Here is an 18,507-nt window from a genome sequence, read left to right as displayed (position 1 = left end):
TTAATAATAGGATGAGAATAGCATAGACCAGAGGGTGCCAAATTATGGCCAACTGACCAAATTTGGCCTGCCTCCTCTTTTTATATGTCCGATAAGCTAAGAATGGTTTGTACATTTTTAAATAATTGATAAAACAAAAAAAAGAATATTTAATGACACATGAAAGTTATAAGAAATTCAAGTTTCACTGGCCATAATAGTTTTACTGGAATGCAGCCACACTCATTCATTTATGTCTTGTCCGTAGCTGTTTTCATGCTAAAGTGGCCTAACGGAGTGGTTGCAACAGAGACCATACAGTCCACAAAGTCTAAAATACTTACTATCTGACCCTTTACAGAAAAAGTTTGCTAAACTCTGATGTAGACAATCTGGCTTCTGTCCTCTTTGGGGTCCTACCAACTCATAGAGGTCATGCTTCTAAGGCTTTTGATGGAAACCTAAGGGTTAAAGTGATTTTTATGCTCCCACCCCAAAGAAAGCATAGAAATAGCCAATCTCTATTTTCTAATAGGATGGAAGTTATAAAAAATACTGCTCAGTTCCTCAAAATTGAGGCAACAGTTATTGAAAGAATACATTAATCATATGATAAGAATAATGTAGACTATGAGCTGTGGAGTCATGTGGAATTGGGTTCACACCCTGGCTCTGCCATCTAGACATATAATCTTAGAAAAATAATTCTTTAAGCCTCAATTAGGCCTTCTGTAAAATGGAAATGACATTATCTTTCTTATTGGATACTGTGGTGATTAAATTAGATGTGACAGATAACTTTTGAGGATGCTTGCTCATCCAAAAAAAATCCCTTCTTCAGGAATTGTCCCTTCAATGCCAAGGGCACCCTGTGCAGCTCTTTCCGCCTCCTCTCCTCTGGCAACAGTTGATTGGGCAAAGCATGAACCCCTGGATGTAGCATATGTCCTGGGCCAACTGGTCTCTTTCTCCTGAAATAATGAAAATGGAACATAGAAACTCTAGTTGGCCCATCTGAGGTACTTGACCTGGAGCCCCCAGTTTGGGCCACAAAAAAGATAGAAGAAGCTGGTGTGCAGAGAGGGGAGAATGAGCATATGGTAAGATATTTATATAGGATGGATGGAAGTAATCCCTCCCTAATGAGGTAGGGACCCTCTGAAACCTGTACTGTGTGGTAGCAAGCATTCCCTGCCCATGGGTAGAGATCTAAGGCCATAAGTCCTAGCCATGGAGCCATGTCCACTTCCATCTCCCAGCTGTCAACACATCCCAGTTCCTCGGGCATCTATATCCCCTTACAGATAAGATACAGAAAAGGGAGATAAAGGGTCCGATGTAGTCTACTATTTGTGCTAAATATATGCTGCAGAACTTTTTAATCAGAATCTTCTAGCATCAGAGGGATTAGATTGGGAAAGGGAACAACTATATACAGAGGTGGGAAACCCCAGTTCCATTAAACCAGAACTTTGGAATTTGAGCATCAAGTCCAGCGGATCACAGGTATCGTGCCGCTATCCACATGTTGTTAAAAATCGAACTTCAGAACCAAATTGACAGCAACTCCTGACTGCATACCCTCAGGGGGCTGAGCCTCTCCAGTGCAGCTATGTAGGTGTAGGATATATGCAGGAATTTATAAGATGGAGCAGCAGCAAACAGGCTAGAAATTACCCTCAGTACAGATTTATCAGGGGAACACAGGCAGCTTGGGGAAGTCCCTCACATTAGCAGCTTTCCAGCCCTTTCCTAGTTTCATTCCCTTGAGTGCAACCCAGTTACCGTTTTGCCCTTGTGTTCAGGGAGATATGCATGCACGGATCCCTTTTTAAAAACTAGCTCTAAAGATTTCAGTCTCTTGCCACAAACATGCCCTGATGGAAACAATATTTAAAGTTCCTGGTGCATTAGTATTGTTCAACAATATAATGGTTGTTATTATTACTATTTAAAAAATTAGCTAATTGACATTATTGCTCTGGAAGCCAATAGCCCTAGTTTTTATAAATGCACACTGCAGTGTGCACATGCCTGGGATTTGCTTCAGAATAATTCCACAAAAAAAAATAAATATATGAAAATAAATTTTAAAAAGGCAAGAGAAAAAACGAAATACATAAAGCAAATCTGACATACTCTTGGTTCTTGCTGAATCCAAGTGATGGGTAAATGGGAGTTCATTGTACTAGTCACACTACTTTGGGTATATTGGAGAATTTTCATAAAAAAATATTTACATTAGTATTATTTTCTTAGAGCCAAAAAAATGGGTTTTAGACATTAAATTGATTAGATAAAAGAGAACATAGTTCTATAAAGCTAGTTCATCATGCAGTCTTCAAAGAAAGCCTCATAATGTTTCATTCTTTTAAAATACAAAAAGATAACCCATATTGGATGATGTAGAGTTGTCCAGAGACAAGAAAATGGATCAAATGACAGTTTAAGATCCAACCCCCCTACACACATACAGTTTTCAGCTCTATATACTATATTAGAAATCTAAACATTTCTCCCTAGAGGGCAAGGTATTCTTTCCAAGAAAATTTAGAAAACTGTCAATCCAGAATATGCCAAAGAATTGCCATATCTTGTTAAGTCTCGAAAGGGGGAAATCACATTACACATATCTTCTTTTTGCAATGCAGAATGCCAATGACGATGCTGCTATTTGGAGCTCTATGTTCTCACCGGCTGCTGGAAACTCTTCCCAAGTGTCTTTCCCAAGCACGCTAACGGCTCAGCAAGCGCTAGTTTACGAAGTCCATCACAGGGCATGCAGGTTGGCTCTTGTTGAATAAATGGGGGAAATAAAGACCAGATACGGCCTGGCCTAAACCAGAGACTATCACTTTGCGACCACAAGGCCAAGAAACATGGGAAGGAAGAGGCAGGGAACAACAACTCCAGGAAACTGAACACAGAAATCCTCTCTTAGGTGCAGGGGTTCTCAGGTCTGGAGGCTGAAGGAGGGGGAGGAGCCTCTGGGGAGAGGCTTCTACGGGAGTTGCCTCTGGCCACAGGAACCCCAGTTTGCCCACCCCTGAGATGGAACTGCAGCCTGAGATGAACAGAAAGGCTGTACTGAGGATAAGAGAAGAGACCCAGGTGCCTCCTGATCACTTTATTCAGCCACCACGAGAACGAGGCCTGAAATTCCAAACTCGTGCCCCTTTAGGCCAGGGAACTGAGTTGAAGATCCTCTACTTAGAGAAAACCGTGATTTCTGCAGGCAAGTGAACAGAACCAGCTTACTGAAAACCATCCTAAAGAAAGGAGCAAGACAGCACCTAGCTCGGAACCTGGCACCTGGGAGGTACTTGCTAAATTTATTCATAGAAAAACGCTGAGTGAGTGCCTATTATGTGCTCTGGATTAGGAAATTTAGTACTAAATGAAATCGACATCATCTTTGCCCTTTTAGAGTGTAGAGTCTATTGGGTATGAAGCTTTATGAAGATAAACATACAGTTGTAAATTGTGATAAGCAGAAAAACGCTGATCTCCAGGGTCTTTGGGTTTCTGTAAGTGTTTTGTGCCCAGAGGCACCCATTAGCAGGATAGCATGATAATTACAAGTCCAGGCTCTAGAAAGACTCCCTGGGTTCAGATTCCAGTTCTACCACTTCCTACATGGGTGACCCTAGGTGGGCTAATTAACCTCTCAGTCTCTCTGTAAGATGGCATGAGACATGGGAAAATGAAATGAGTTTTGGAAATAAACATAATATGAGATCCATCCTCCTTCAGCTGTGTGCCCCATGAAGCTGATTCCTAATGGCTGCTGCCCCACCTGGCTCCGTTGCCCTCTGGCCTCTGGTTGGGTTTGGCCAATGGGAGGCACCAACAGGAGAGTGGCGGGCCATGGTTTGGCAGTTGCCAAGTTCTCCTGTCTGCTGGCTTTCTCCAAGAACCCTCCCTATCTTAGTATCCGCTGCCTCTCCTTGCTCTTCCAGACCATCCCCACTGTTGAGTTTATGGATATGTGATATGGTTATATATGGATATAGCATGGCAACATTCCTTGTTGGTTTCCCTAAAATATCCCTTCACTAACCGTGCTTCAACTGCCGTTTTCAAGTATACCATGTGTTTTAAGGGGTCCCCTTAAAAATGCCTGGCCCTTGATAAGCAATCAATAAACATAAGCTAACATAATATTCTCCAAGTAAGCCAACTAAGTCTTTGTTTTTTATTTGTGCTGTTTCATAGAAAATGTGTATAACCCCACATTGAAAATTTGTTGAAGTGAGGGAGCCCAACTTCTCCCCAAATTTTTAGGAACACATCAAAAGAGAATTTAAAAAAAAAAAAAAAAAAAATCAGGACCCACCAAAATGCTAGCATCAAGTGCCCATCCATGTGTTGACCAAGAATAATTTTGATCACTCACCGCCTTTGCCTTTAATACAGAGTCATAAAAATGCTGTAGTCCCCTTGACAATGATGAGAAAGGGGAGAATTTCCAGCAAGAGAACCCCAGCCAAATTTGAAGCTGTTATTTACCCACTTAAGAAAGAAACTATCCTCTCTGGGCTCCTCGTGATCTAATCCTTTAAACCTTCTGCTGGCACTGGAAACCATGTTAAGCTTCAAGATCAGGCCCTTTGGTTTTTATAATCCATGGGAATTTGAAGACGATAAATGTGTGGAGAGCCTCAAAGTTCCTAACAAGTAATTGTAGTCCAAGGGGGAACTAATTAGAATAGTGTCCTGTAACTCCATCAACTCTTCTAGAAAGCTCTGGATTATGTAAGTCCCCTGCTGCAGCTTTCCCTCCTTTGCATGCCCCATTTTGCCTTGAAACAAGAAAAAACAGAGAGGTAATGAAAAACGGTGCAAAGAAAGATCTGTCCAATATGGTTACTTATTAGCATCTGCTATGAAAGGTTTGATGGGGAAAGAATTCAAACTGATCTATTCTTATTAAAAAAAAAGTTGTGGGTGCAGCTTAGCCCTAATTTATGGTGGCTTGGGCTTTGGTATTGAAAGTAAGAAGGCAAACAAGAAGTTTCTTTCATTTCAGCTGTTAATGTCACTACAAATAAGGCATCTATTAAGTGAGTGGACTTCTGTAGAATATCTGAGCAATGGCCATGAAAGGATTTAGCAACCCCCTCCTCCCCCCCCAAAAGAATCAATTCTTATTTCTCTAGTGGTCAGGGGAACTCTGCTAAATTTCCCATCAAACCCACACCAAGATGAGAGCCAGTGAAGACGTGGGTGGGTAATGCTACAGTTGAGAAGCCTTGGGCACAATTAGGGGACAGTAGCAGGGAGTATCGGTTGCTCTCAGGAAAGAGTGACACCCCTACACCTTGGTCTGTGTGTGTCTTCTGCTAAGTCTCCTTCTCTTGCTTACAGGCAGGTCAGACAATGTCTGAATCACTTTCATTCCAACAGACTCAATAGAGGCCTAAATTGAGTCGGGAAAGAAAGGTAATTGAAAGCCACCTCTGACTTTCAATCCCAAATAGCTCTGAACAATGCTTGGCACAAAGTATGTGCTCCATAAGTGTTTGTCAGACTCACATATAGTCACTACACACAAGCCTTTTGTTGTGGAAAAAACCCATGCGTGCTGGTACAGATGCTGGTTTGACATAACTTAAGATAACCAGCCTCCTGGTGGGCTTCTAAGCCATAAGGAGAACAGACCCAGCTGCATGCAAAGGTGAAGCAGGTAAATTCAGATAAATGGAGAATCTGAAAAATTGCTGGGGCCACCCTATTTCCAGGCTCTTGAATTCTACTCTTAGACAATCATTTTGGGGAGGGAAATATTGCCTTCCCAAAAGGAGGACTCCTTTAGGGAGCAAATCGCATGAAGCCTCACATTTTCACAGCACTTTAGGGTTTTCCATTGGTTTTCTCTTCCTTTGACTTACTTGAATCCCAAAACTGTCTTTCTCATAGGTAGGATCTTTATTAGTAACCCTTGTACAGATGAAGAAATTGAGGCCCTGCTGTCTTGACCTTGACGTAAATGCTTTTTAGCAATTTGTCTTGGGCGTTCTGGGACAGATAGCATGCCAGGTGTGGACTTACTTTGCAGAGCAATTTCTTTCCTAACTGGAAAGGTGGAGCAGTGGGAGGGCCCAGAACCTGGATTGGGAACTGGAAGAGGAATTAGAGCGCTCCAAGAGAATTTGGACCTCTGGATATAGTAAGTTGTAAATAATTTAGTAAATTATTCCTAAAATAAAAGCAGAGCCTCAACCCCCAAGTAATGAATGGATCTTAAAAATACCTCACTTTGGCAGTGTCTGTGCACTAAACAGAAATGCTCCAAGTGCAGCCTTTTTCCCAACCAGTTGGCAGCAGATGTCTGTATTTGTGGTGTCATAAGGCAGACTGATGCTTGTGCTTTCTGCTGATCATGCCACTATGCAGACAGGCTTCGTTGACTGGTTTGAACCTTATGATTGAGAAGGATCTTGGAACGTTCCTGTGCAGAGCGCGTGAATACAGCCTAGCTTCCAAAACATACTTCTACACACAGGCAGATATCAGTGGACTTAGAAAAAAGAATTGAAAGAATTATTGCCAAGCACAGACTCTTGAAGCAATCAGTTGGACGTAATTTAAAGGGAACAGAATGCATCTTGTAGGAGATAGAGCTTGGGTGTGCTAAAAAGGCATTCCTTCGGTAACATATGGTCAGTAAGAATTGCTCTTTGGACCTGTATATACGTTCATTCATCCTTCGCTACATCTAACCCCTTGACTTCTGGTTTGGTTTGACATGGGCTAGTAATTAGTTTCCTGTTAACGAAACATCCCCATTGCCCTCTTCACCCCACCCCAGCAGTGGCATTTCAGGGAAATTCCACACCCCATTCTGACTCTGATCTGTCCCATTGTTCTCTTCATCTGAGGGTCAAGAAAGAGTTTTCAGAGTCTCTGTGAACTCTGCTGATGGAGAACAAACAGTACACTCTGCAAGAAAGCACCATAGACAGAGGAAAATACTGCTCAGAAAGCTTTTATTTCTTGATTGTATCAGTTATCCAATGTGCACAACCAACCATCCCAAAATTTAGCAGCTTAAAGTGGCAATTATTTTAGCTCTCAATTTTATGGGTAGGTAATTTGGGATTATCTCAGATGAGTGGTTCTTCTGGTCTCTGCTGGGTTGATTCAGGCATCTATAGACTGGTGTGATCAGCAGCCAAGTCACATCAACTGGGGACTAGCTGGTCCAAGATGGCCTCATTCATGTATCGCATGGTTGGCTCACTGCTGACTGAGGCAATAGAGGGTGAATGAACCATGTATTTCTCATCCTCCAGCAGAATAACCTGAGCTTGTTTGTATGGCAGCTCAATACAGTTCTGAGAGAGACTAAAAGCAAGCAAGACCTTTTAAAGCCTGAACTCAGAATTAGCAGTATCACTTCCACTGCATTCTATTGGCCAAAGAAAGTCACAAGTCAGGCCCAGCATCAAGGACTGGGGAAGTAGACCCTATCTCTTGATAGGAGTTGCTGCAAAAGAAGGTAGATACAGGGAGGAATGAAAAATTGAAGACATTTTTACAATCTAGCCCATAACTTAAATATAAAGTCCATTAGTGGGAGAATAGAACCTGCTGTTCTAAAAAACGATCCTTTTTCCTGACCCCATGGACTTCATACTCTGCCCTTTAAGCATCTAGGAGAAGTTCAGAGGAAATGTCGGAGTACATAATACAAGCCCATCTGTATAAATCAGCCAAATAGGGATCATAGATAACTGAGTTTCCCAAAGATGGCATTTCTCATTAATGATTTCACAGGGCAAGGGGAGCTGTGGACCATGCCATACATGGGTAAAGCAAACCCTGATCCATTCAACAGAAATCCTTGGTGTGAAGGACTTTCTTTTACCCTAGTCACAAAATGAACTTCCTTCAGCACTTTGCCTTACTGAAGAAGACATTCAGTGATATAGCCTTGAACCCTGCCATTCAGGGTCAGCTCTGGGATGCCCAGATCTTTAAGCAAGCTGGATATACAGGGACCTAGCATCCAGCCTGGGTATCAGAGGAGGATGAAACAAAGACAGCCTTTTCAGACCTGTTGAGATTTTGGCGATATTCTTTGTGCTCCAAGGTACAACCGGTTGTGTTTCCAAAACCAGTGAATGATATTTTCCATAACAAACTAGAATGTAGAAGGTGGAGAGGTGTATAATCAATATTTATAACATCCTCATCTATTCCAGAAACTCTGCTCCTTCCACAATACTGATTCAGATGGGCCCATCCCTTCTATATCAGGATCAGAACTCTATACATACAGTCTCCAAAATAGCATCCTCTATCGATGGATGCTTCTTCCTATCCTGCCTTTTCTGTGACCTGCTTCCTTCGTTGCTACAGGGTTTACCCTGGCTGTATGGGCTACTGGACCAAATAATACCAATCAGGCTCCTGGTTTATTTTTGGTCGTGATAGATACTGTGTTGACTCTACAAGCAAATATCTACCTCTTCTCCACATACTTACTGTCTCCTATTAGACAGAAGGGAATAATCAAATACTAGAATACTCTTCACAGTTACAGGATAATTGACCTCTGTCACATACAAATTCTCTGAAATTACTGCAATCCCAACTCCACAGAACACTCCCTCGGTATACAATTCTTTGGAGGTTTGTCCCTAATCACCCCATCCTACTGTTTTTTCCTAATGCTAGCATCAGCTGTGGTTGAAAGTTAACTAGGTGAACTTCCAGCCCCCTCTAATAGGCATTTTTCAGAATAAACAGAATACTGATGATTGTCCCCCAGCGAGCTCCTGTACATAGCATATTGATTTTGCTCTCTGCCTATCACCTTCACACCAACCTACTTTTGAGATACTGAAGGATTGGTACATTTGACATTCCCTCATCATATCAAGAATCAGAAGTAGCTTCCCATCTCCCCCTCCCACTGCCTTCCCCTTGGCTACTGTGTGCTTTATTTCAAATGGCCCTGCTTTGGGGCTCTATTTGGAGACCTGCCTTTGGACTATTCTAGATGTTTTGCCCATCCCAAGAGCCTTAAATGCCTGAGAGTTTATGTGATCCCCCTTCCTGCTCCTATTGCCATCAGCCAAAGACTGATGTCCAGCTTCCTTCCCTCTGGTGTGGTGTAGTTTTTGCTACTGAGCTCCCCCATGGGATTAGGCTGAGGCTGAGCCTTCACTTGAAATCACATTGTCCTTGGCTGCTCCTCCTGCCCTGTCATGCTTTCTGGCTTCACTCCCTTTCTGATTTCTCCTGGGTGCACTTCCTTCTTAAAAATTCACTGCACACAAATCCTTATCTCAGGGCCTGCTTCTGGGGAACCTGACTATATTTGTTTTCTAGGGCTACCATAACAAATTAGCAGGAACTGGGTGGCTTGAAAACAACAGACATGTATCCTCCCACAGGTTGGGAGACCAGAAGTCCAAAATCAAGGAGTTCACAGGGTTGGTTCCTTCTGGAGGCTCTCAGGGAGAATTTGTTCCACGCCTCTCTTCTAGCTGCTGGAGACTGCAGGCAATCCTTGGCGTTCCTTGGCTTTTAGACTCATCACTGCAAGCTCTGCCACCATCTTCACATGGTGTCCTCCCCATGTCTCAGCCTTTTCTTTCTCCAATAAGGACACCCATCATTGGATTTAGGGCCCACTCTAATTCCAGATGATCTCTTCTTGAGATCTTTAACTTAATGATATCTGCAAAGACCCTTATGCTAAGTAAGGTCACATTCACAGGTATTGGGCTTACTTGCACAGATATTATTGAGAGACACAATTCAACCTGCTACCCTAACCTAAGACAGAGGATGCCTGCTGAATCCATTTGAGCTATCGTGGACCCCTAATAGAACAGTAACCATCTGCCATCCCTTGGAGTCAGAGTGGCTTAAGAGTCCAGAGATTCCCACTTCAACCTGTTACTATGAATCAATTTTCTCTCCCATGTCCCAGTAAAGTCAGTTTCCTACATGAGTCTTGGAGTGTGCAGCCTTTTGGGGAAACATCCTGCCCACAGCCTCACAGACGGCCCTTATGTCCTAGACCCCACCACCACCACCACCGTGGTTTATTGCCTCCACTTTGATTCAAAGCAGCTCATCAGCTGGCCTTTCAGCAGCCCATGTGGCCCAGCCTGGTAGCCCAGAGAGGACCAATGTGATGCCTTTCTTGGGATTTGGATTTGTGAATGGAGGGGCTAAGGCAGTGAGAAGCAGGGAGGACAATGGAAAAAATGAGGCCCGTGTTTCCATGATCAGTAGACTCAGGAAGAGTGTGACAGGTGGAACCCACTTCTTCAACTAAACACCATGCAGTGGTTTCGAGTGTGTCCTCCCCAGGTGCTTGGCATAGCTAAGGAACATGCAGTCAGAATTACCTTTCAGCATTCCTCTCACAAAATGATATAGACAGCCCTGGGCCCCTTTCTCTATTTTCCAGGATACATTACCTTTTCCTGTGGAAAAGAGTTTTAATGTTGTTTGGGGGAATAGTCACCCATCCAGAGGGCTCTTTGTTTTGAGAAAACATTAGAGGAACTTGACAGATGCCAAGGAGCCTTGAAACTGAGGGAGAACAAGTTAAAACTTCCAGATACTTCATGTTAATATAACAAAAACTTGGCCCTACCATCAGGGAGGAGAGTCTGCAGCCTGGGCTTGGGAGATGCTCCTGGCCCTACCTCTCCTTGCAAAAACTTGCCGTTCATTGCAATTCGACCACAGGAGGGCAGGGTGGATGGAATGCTGGCTCCACAGCTGACCCTTTATTTTGACCTTTCTGTTCTTTTTTCCTACCCCCTGGGGCTTGATATGTACTTTGCAGGTGGTAAAAAATAAAGCCTAAACATTTTCTCCTTTGAAACAGTGGGTGCAAGAATATTTTCCCTAGTCACATCCTTTCTGGGTCTAATCAAATAACTTAATGTCGCAGCAGCTGTGTGCCCGGCCCCCCTAGCCCCTCAGCCCAGCGGAGGCATCTGCAGCTGTGGTGGGGACCGTTTCCTTTTGCTCAGTCAGCAGCTCACCTGGAACACCTGCTTTCTCTCTTTTTCACTGCTTGAGAACTTTCTCTGGAGCCGGGAAAGCTTGCTCAGCCTGCCAGGGAGTTGGGGATTTAACACCCCCAGGAGCAGTCCTCTAAGTGAGAGATGAACATCAGTAGAGACATAGCCCAGCTTCTTCGTTCCTCAGGAGAACAAATCTGAAGCATGTTCTGTGCAATACCACTGAGGGTCCCCGACGGAGAGAGCCCCAGGTGCTCACAGCAGTTTCCTGCTCATTTACACATCCTTTAATTTGTCTTTCCTCCCTTCCCTGCCTCACCTCCTCACTCCCTCATTTTTGCTTTCCTGGGTTCACCTCTCAAATAAACCCTTGTACCCAAGTCCTTGTCCCTGGTTCTGTCTTTGAGGAAATCCTCACTAAGACTTTTAAGGTTAAATGGAAATACAGGGTCCTTCTCTCAAAGTCCTTTAACTCTGTCCTGAGACAGTGTGACAAATGCAAGTTGGAATTAGGAGAGAACAACTAATTCTGAGTAACTGGAGAAAGTCAGTTGATAAAGAGAAGAAATCAGGAGATAAAGCAAGTTGTCACAACCGCTGCAAACCCATATGATGCCTTTGTGCAAATTTGAAAAAGATTTCATTTCCTCGAAACACTTTACTTTCATCTATTTGAACATTTCGTAACATGAAACAAGGCAATTCACTATCATCTGTCAGAAAAATTGCCATAATAAATATAAAATGTGCAATATCTAAGACATAAAAGGCTAAACTTAAGTCCTCAACTTTGGCAACCCTGTGTGTTGACTCTGCCTTCACTTTGGTTCCAATTTCAATTCTTATTCCCCCTGAGGATCATCTAGGCCATGGTTCCTGATCTTGAATTCTGGTAAGAATCCCACTGCATTCTTTCCAGCCTTTAACAGAGCTTGAGTGAGTCTCTGGCCTTTAAAGTAACAACAGAAAAAGTCCTACATCACCCAGCTCTAGACTACTGTGGATAGAGCAGCACTGTAGGGTTGGTGGTGGTATCGGTTGCTGGCTCTAAAATTTGTCAAATGGATATTGATGAACTCTAGATAGGAAACCAATTAAATAATTTAGAACAAGCCTACTTAAATTAGACTTAAATAATTATGCAATACATAAACATTAATGTAAAACAGATTCTTAAGAAATTATTTATGTGTTTCTGTGGTAATGCTCCATAACAAACAATTCCAAGACCTCGGGGGCTTAAAACCACCGACATTTATTTTACTGTCACAGGTCTGCAGGTTGGCTGTGGTTTGGCTGCTTTCAGCTGGGCTGCTTAGCTGGGCTGGACCCCAAGCTTTCAGTCAAGTTTGTATCTGCTGTACATTTTTCATTCCAGGACTCGGGCTGAGCTACCGGGGCTCACTCATCTCCTGGCAGAAGGCAGAAGCTCAAGAGCCCAAGGCAAACCACGCAAGCACTTTTAAGGTTATTGCTTGGACATGGCCCATATCAACTCGACTTAAATTCCGTTGGTTAAAGAACACCCTATGGCTGAGTCTAATATCTAAAGAGGAAGGATGTATACTGTGTGCCTAGTTGGGTGGGAGGATGTGTGATGCTATTACTGAAAGGGAGTGAACAATTGGAAATCTACCGCAATATGGGTGATTTTAAACATATTCAAAAGTAGACAGAATGTTATTATGAACCCCAGTGTATCCATCGCTTAGCGACAATCATTCACTTTCAACAATTATCCCATGACTAATCTTGATTCACTCCCCTTTTCTTCCCTATTATTTTGAAGAAAATCAGTTATCATGAGTTTGGACAAGAGAAAGTGGATCCATATTTTTGCAGGACATGGGATATTATTTAAACTTCAAAGAGTTTATGGAATTGTAAAAGGGATTTACTAGTAAGTCAACTTGATATGAAAGAAAGTACCAGTACATATTCAATAACTTTGAGAATCAGCCAGTTCCAAGATGCTGTATAGAGTCACTTTATTTTGAATATTGATGAATTCTATATTAACAGTATGATCTAGCTTGACTATTGAGTACTACTCAAGAATTTTTTAAAATACTACTTATCTACTTCATTAATCCTAGTGACAAAAAGAAGAGGAGGAAAACAGAAAACAGAATTTGTAGTAACGGAATTTTAAGATGTAAACCTAAGTTACTTTATCTGTGGACTAGAATCGTGTTACTTTCACCCAAACCCTTTTACCTCAAAACCTATTAAAAAAAAAAAAAAAAAAAAAAAAAAACTTCAAATGAGTTACAAATGTCAAAAAAAGAACAAGGCTAAAAAATATACAAAATAAGAAATATTTCAAAGTGTGTTTAATAAAAGGAATCATAGCTCGATTTATTACAATATATTCACCTTTAATGTTTAATATAACATCTCAATTTCTGAAGTGACAATAGAAGTATATTTTTAAAGTCAAATGCATGATTATATTAGTCAGTGAATATTATTACAACTACTACTACTAATAGTAGTTAACTAGCTAATAATATAAGTAATAATAATTAACAGCTAATAATATAGCACTCATCATGGGCCGGGAACTGTTCAATGTTTTTACAAATATTAATTTCTTTAAGCCTTTCAGTAATCCTATTACATAGGTACTGTCACTTTCCCATTTTACAGATGAGGCAACTGAAGCTAAACAAAGAATAGGTAGGATTATCAGTTAAATATAGGACACCCAGTAAAATTTGAATTTCTTATAAACAGTGAATTTTTTTTATTATAAATATGTCCTAAATATTGCATAGGACATGCTCATACTTAAAAGGCATATGTGTATCTAAAATTCAAATTTAACCAGACATCTTCTATTGGTATTTGCTAAATCTAATAACCCTAGTTTGCTGAGATAGCAAAAGAGAAGATGAACAGTTAAGTCCCCCCTTTTAACTATAGCAACTCCTTTTTAATCCCTTTTATACACTGAGATTCTCTACAAATATTCTATAAATATTTGAGAAAAAAAAATCATGTTTCCTTGACTTAAAAGATGTTTTCAAAACCGCAGTTTTACAATCAAAACTAACATATCTTCTGTTTTTTGTTTGTTTCAAAACTTTACCTTTCTCTTTTCCAAACTTGGTATTCTCTCTCTCTCTCTACCATAAGAACCAACCAAGACTGTCTCATTTGCTTGGAAGTCTCTAAAAGAAGGGTATATACCTGGCAGCTACGGGCCACCCCAGTTTTTGTAACCATTGCCCGTTCATCTACATGTTGTGTAGGGCAACTTTCCTGCTACAAAGGCAGAGTTGAGTAGTTGCAATAAAGACTGTATGGCCCAGAAAGCCAAAAATATTTACTCTCAGCCCTTCACAAAAACATTTTGCCAACTCCTAATCTTCTGAACCTGCTCCTGGCTGCAGGTGATATGGCTTAGAAACAAGTTGTCATGAAGATTTTTCTGAGTTTAGACGAGGGGAGATTAACTGGGCAGACCGATTTTCTGCGATAACTTTTAATTACTTTATGTCACTTAGAAAAGTTGTCACATAAAATAGCAAAGTGATCAGACGAGACAATTCTATTGAAGATTCAGTCACATGGATCATTGCTTGTAATAACCTGTAATTCTGGAGAGATGAAATAGAGATAAAGCTTATACTGGGACAAAGCCTATCAATATTTTCTGCCCTGTTTATGACTCTTTTCAAAAGTGAACATGAATCTCCTTTGAAGCAGAAACCTGATAATTTCATTCCTGACTGCAAGTCACTCTCTGAGAGTCAGTTCTCTAACAAATTCAATGACCGGTGTGATGGATAAGTTTGGGTAGTGGGTGACGGTGATGGTAGCACAACAGCATGCATGTAATTAATGCCACTGAATTGTTTCCTTGAAAGTGGTTAAAATGGGAAGTTTTATCATGTATATATGTTACCACAATAAGCAAAAAATTTACCTTGATCAGCAATGTTAGAATTCCACATAAGGCATTCAAGGCCATCGGGATACTTAACAATAATCTAAAGGGATTTAGGTTGATAATTCCCAGATAAGCCTTGGAAATCTTAATGGAGCTGCTGTATCTTTGAAGTCCTATCTTAGTGACACCTTAGTCTTCCTTCGTGTCCATAAAAATATTATCCACCACTTGACCCTGGAGACCTCAGTTCATCACGTCTTCCCTACTTAGCATTTTAAGCAATTATTTTCTCTAGCTTCCCAGATTCTTCCTGAATAATCAATGGCAATAATTATACCAGGGCCAAAAGAAACTCAGGGGAAGCAAAACCATGTAGAAAAAAATGTTCCTCTCTGAAAGTTGAACTCTACATACACAATACTATGTTGTAGTATGTACATACATATTGTTGTCCTAGCTGGTACATTTATCAGTTATATTACTTTTTCTGTTCTTATTTATACTTTCTAGTTTCTCTACAGTGAATGTGGATTGCTTATAATAAGAAAAAATTGCATCTAAACTAAGAAGATCTTTTGATAAAAGGATATTTTGATATAATTTAATTTAAAGGATCACATGAAAAGACAGAAGTGTAGTCAAGTTCACTAAAACATTGATTTTTGAACTGTCGTCATGTCATCATGGTTCAGATTTCTTTCTCTTTGAAGCCTTGAAAAGAGCTACATAAATAGAATGTGTCAAAAACATATTTATTATGTATCATTAGTATCTCAGAGGCCTGAGAAAATGAGTAAATATATATAATATGTTTACAGATCCAACACTGAAGATGATAATAAGAGAAAAACAGAATACTGTTATTATTTTGATGGGAAATGAACCAGTCCATACTGTTAGCCCTGATCCCCTTGGTCTTTATTAATTTTAAGAGCAAAAACATTTTTGTAGTTGTTGTTAACAGTTTTTTTTCCTGTTTTCATTTATTAAATTTCCATGCTCTACCTAGCATTTCAAAAAGCCAAATGGAAAAGAATCAGTGTCATGGTTAGGCTTTCTGTTTGTCCCTGTCCCAATTTGTTAATTTGGCAAGGCAGGCATAGGCTGACCTTCCCAGAGCTTAGACCTTACAATTTAATAGCATGTAACGTTAGTGTCTTCTTATGCAATCACTCAATCCATAATAGGCTACAAATCCTGGCCCATGGTCTTATCCAGCTAAAGTCAATAAACTTTTCAGAAATTCTTAGGGGCACATTATTATATAAATTTTTGACATGTTTGCTATTGCTTCGGAAGTTTTACAACAGCAAAAAGAAGATTTACTAAGATACTTCACTATTGTTCTTCTTATAACAGTCCAATGGAGTTTTTGTCAGTATAATAATGTTCAATTAAAGTACTAACTAGAAGGGGAAAAAGCATTGATTATAAATGAAGAGAGTCTCTTCACACCATATATGATGTTCACAGAAACTTCTCAGAAACAACCTCCCTGGAAATGGGACAGCCCTTTGGTCAACCAAGGATTCATTATTTTAGAGATTATTGGATGTGTTAAAAAACTACTTTGAATAGAGGGTAGTTCAGAAGTCCAGTATGTGCCACCTTGTTTGATTAGTGTCACCTGCGGTAACCTTGGCTTATTGTCAGCCTTGGCGATTCATCAGGATTGGCCTTGGGCCAGAGATGCTTCCTCAGGATGAGGCAAATTGATCTATGTCCAGCGTTTACAGTATAATTTCTCCCAAAGGCTAAATGGGAGGCAGGTGGATTTCCAGGTAGCCATTGAGAAGAAGTCACCCCGGGAGATGTCAGGAGGCTGAATATTTTCCAGACAGAATAAATCTTCACTATCTTACTGTAATAGATACAGCAAGAAATATTCAGCTGGTGAGAATCACTACTAAAAGTGGAAGGATGGGGGGATCCAAACAATCAGACGCAGCCCTAGTCAAAGTCGGGGCAGTCAACTATAGGCAAAGGAGAAAGGCTCAGAGTTGTCCTAAGACATGAGTGCCCAGGGCTGCTGCATACAGTTGTGTGGTTTGTGGACTGCACAATTGCACCCAGCCAAGGGAGCGGGTATGGCCTGAGTTACATCATTGGGACAGGTATAGTCTGAACAGAGGGAGAGCCTTTTCTTAATTTTACATACTATTTTACATATCACTTAAGGGGTTCTCTGAAATCCATCCAGAGACACCCAGATAAGAATCCTTTATTTGGACAATGGTATTGCAACTATTTTTGCCAGAGTATTTTTTTATAATATTAATTTTTCTGTTTTGTTCTGGGTGAACGAATCATTAATTCATTCATTAAATAAAACATGGATTTAGTGCCTTCTATGTAGCAAGCGCTGGGGATACCAGATTGTGGTAGATTGATTACGTTAGCGACCTCAATACTACACCCTCCCCTGTGCTCATGCGCTTTGCTATGTAACTTTCTCATCCCTGCCCACTCTTATCTCAGGGCTTCGCCAATATGACTGGCTTTGGCCAATGGGATACTAGCAAACATGATATAAGTGGAGACTTATAAAGAACTTGCTCTTTGGGGCTGGCTCTCACTATTGCACCTTTACCACTGTCATGTGAGCAAGCCCAAACTAGCCCAGTCACCCCATTACCCCAGCAGACAGTCAGCCAATGGCCCAACCATGATCAGAAGAAATGCACCACTGAGCATAACCTACATTGCTAGCATGCAAATGCACGATAAATAGAGGCTTTCTGTTTATGATACTAAGGCTTTGCAGTTATTTATTACACAGCTTTCTTGTGGCGCTAGATAACTGCTATACATTGTGAGCCAGAATATATGCCCTCCTGGGCTTACATTCAAGTGGGGGAAAGAGACAATGAATGGATGAATAAATGAAAGAACAAATGAACTTGAAAACTAATAGCTAGTAGCATGTGATAGCAAAAAATTTTTTTAAAAGGTAGGGTTAGTTAGGACCTGCTCAGTTGCTTTACTTTGGATTGTGAGGGATGACCTTGCTATAAAGGTGACATTCAGGTTAAGATCTGAATAAAAAGAAAGAGTTGGCCAGGCAAAGACCAGGAGATAGCATTCCAGACAGAAGGACCAGCAGTACAAAAACCCTAAAGAGGGAATGAATTTGCATAGTTCAAGGGACAGAGGAAAGGCTGATGATTAAAGACATAGGAATGGATGAGGTCATCTACGAGGAGGGTGTTGAAGGAGAAGGGAAGGGCCTGGTTTTGGTTTCTGGAGGATTCCAGACTACAGAGGTCAAGAAGAGGCAGAAATGCCAGTAAAGGGGGCAGAGAAGTGGGGAAGGGCAGGGGCAGGTGCTGTCAAGAAAGAGTAATGTCAGCCAAAGCCAGAAAATGAAGTCACCAACTGTGCAGTGGTGCTGAGAGGTCACATTAGAGAAGACAAGAGGAGCACCAGTTGGATTTGGTGACTGGAGTCATGGTTGGCCTTGACCAGAGCAGTCTCTGTGGAGCGTGAGGTGCATGTAGACAAGGTGACAAAGTTAAATGAGTTCAAGCAGGGACCACTCTTCCAAAAAGGAGAGCAGTGAAATTGAACAATAGCTGGAAGGAGGTAGGTGGTTCAGGGAGGACTTTTTTTTTTTTTTTTTAAGATAAAAGAAACTAG

General features: G+C 41.0%; 1 protein-coding gene across 2 annotated transcripts in view; it reads left to right on the top strand.

The window, feature by feature from the left end:
• PLCB1 (phospholipase C beta 1) overlaps nucleotides 1-18,507 on the top strand; it is an 856,401-nt gene that overhangs the window by 820,304 nt on the left and 17,590 nt on the right. The window contains exon 33 of one of the 2 annotated variants that reach the window (XM_037811314.1): nucleotides 2,631-2,882. The exons of the other annotated variant lie outside the window; for it this stretch is intronic. The gene's annotated coding sequence lies outside the window, so the exon portion shown is untranslated. Of the gene's footprint in view, nucleotides 1-2,630; nucleotides 2,883-18,507 lie in introns of those variants that run through there. 2 annotated transcript variants of the gene reach the window in all.

The sequence above is a fragment of the Choloepus didactylus genome, chromosome 19, assembly GCF_015220235.1.
Source record: "Choloepus didactylus isolate mChoDid1 chromosome 19, mChoDid1.pri, whole genome shotgun sequence".
Classification (NCBI taxonomy): Eukaryota; Metazoa; Chordata; class Mammalia; order Pilosa; family Megalonychidae; genus Choloepus; species Choloepus didactylus.
Note: the sequence above shows the minus strand (reverse complement) of the source record. Positions and strands in the feature narration are given on the sequence as shown.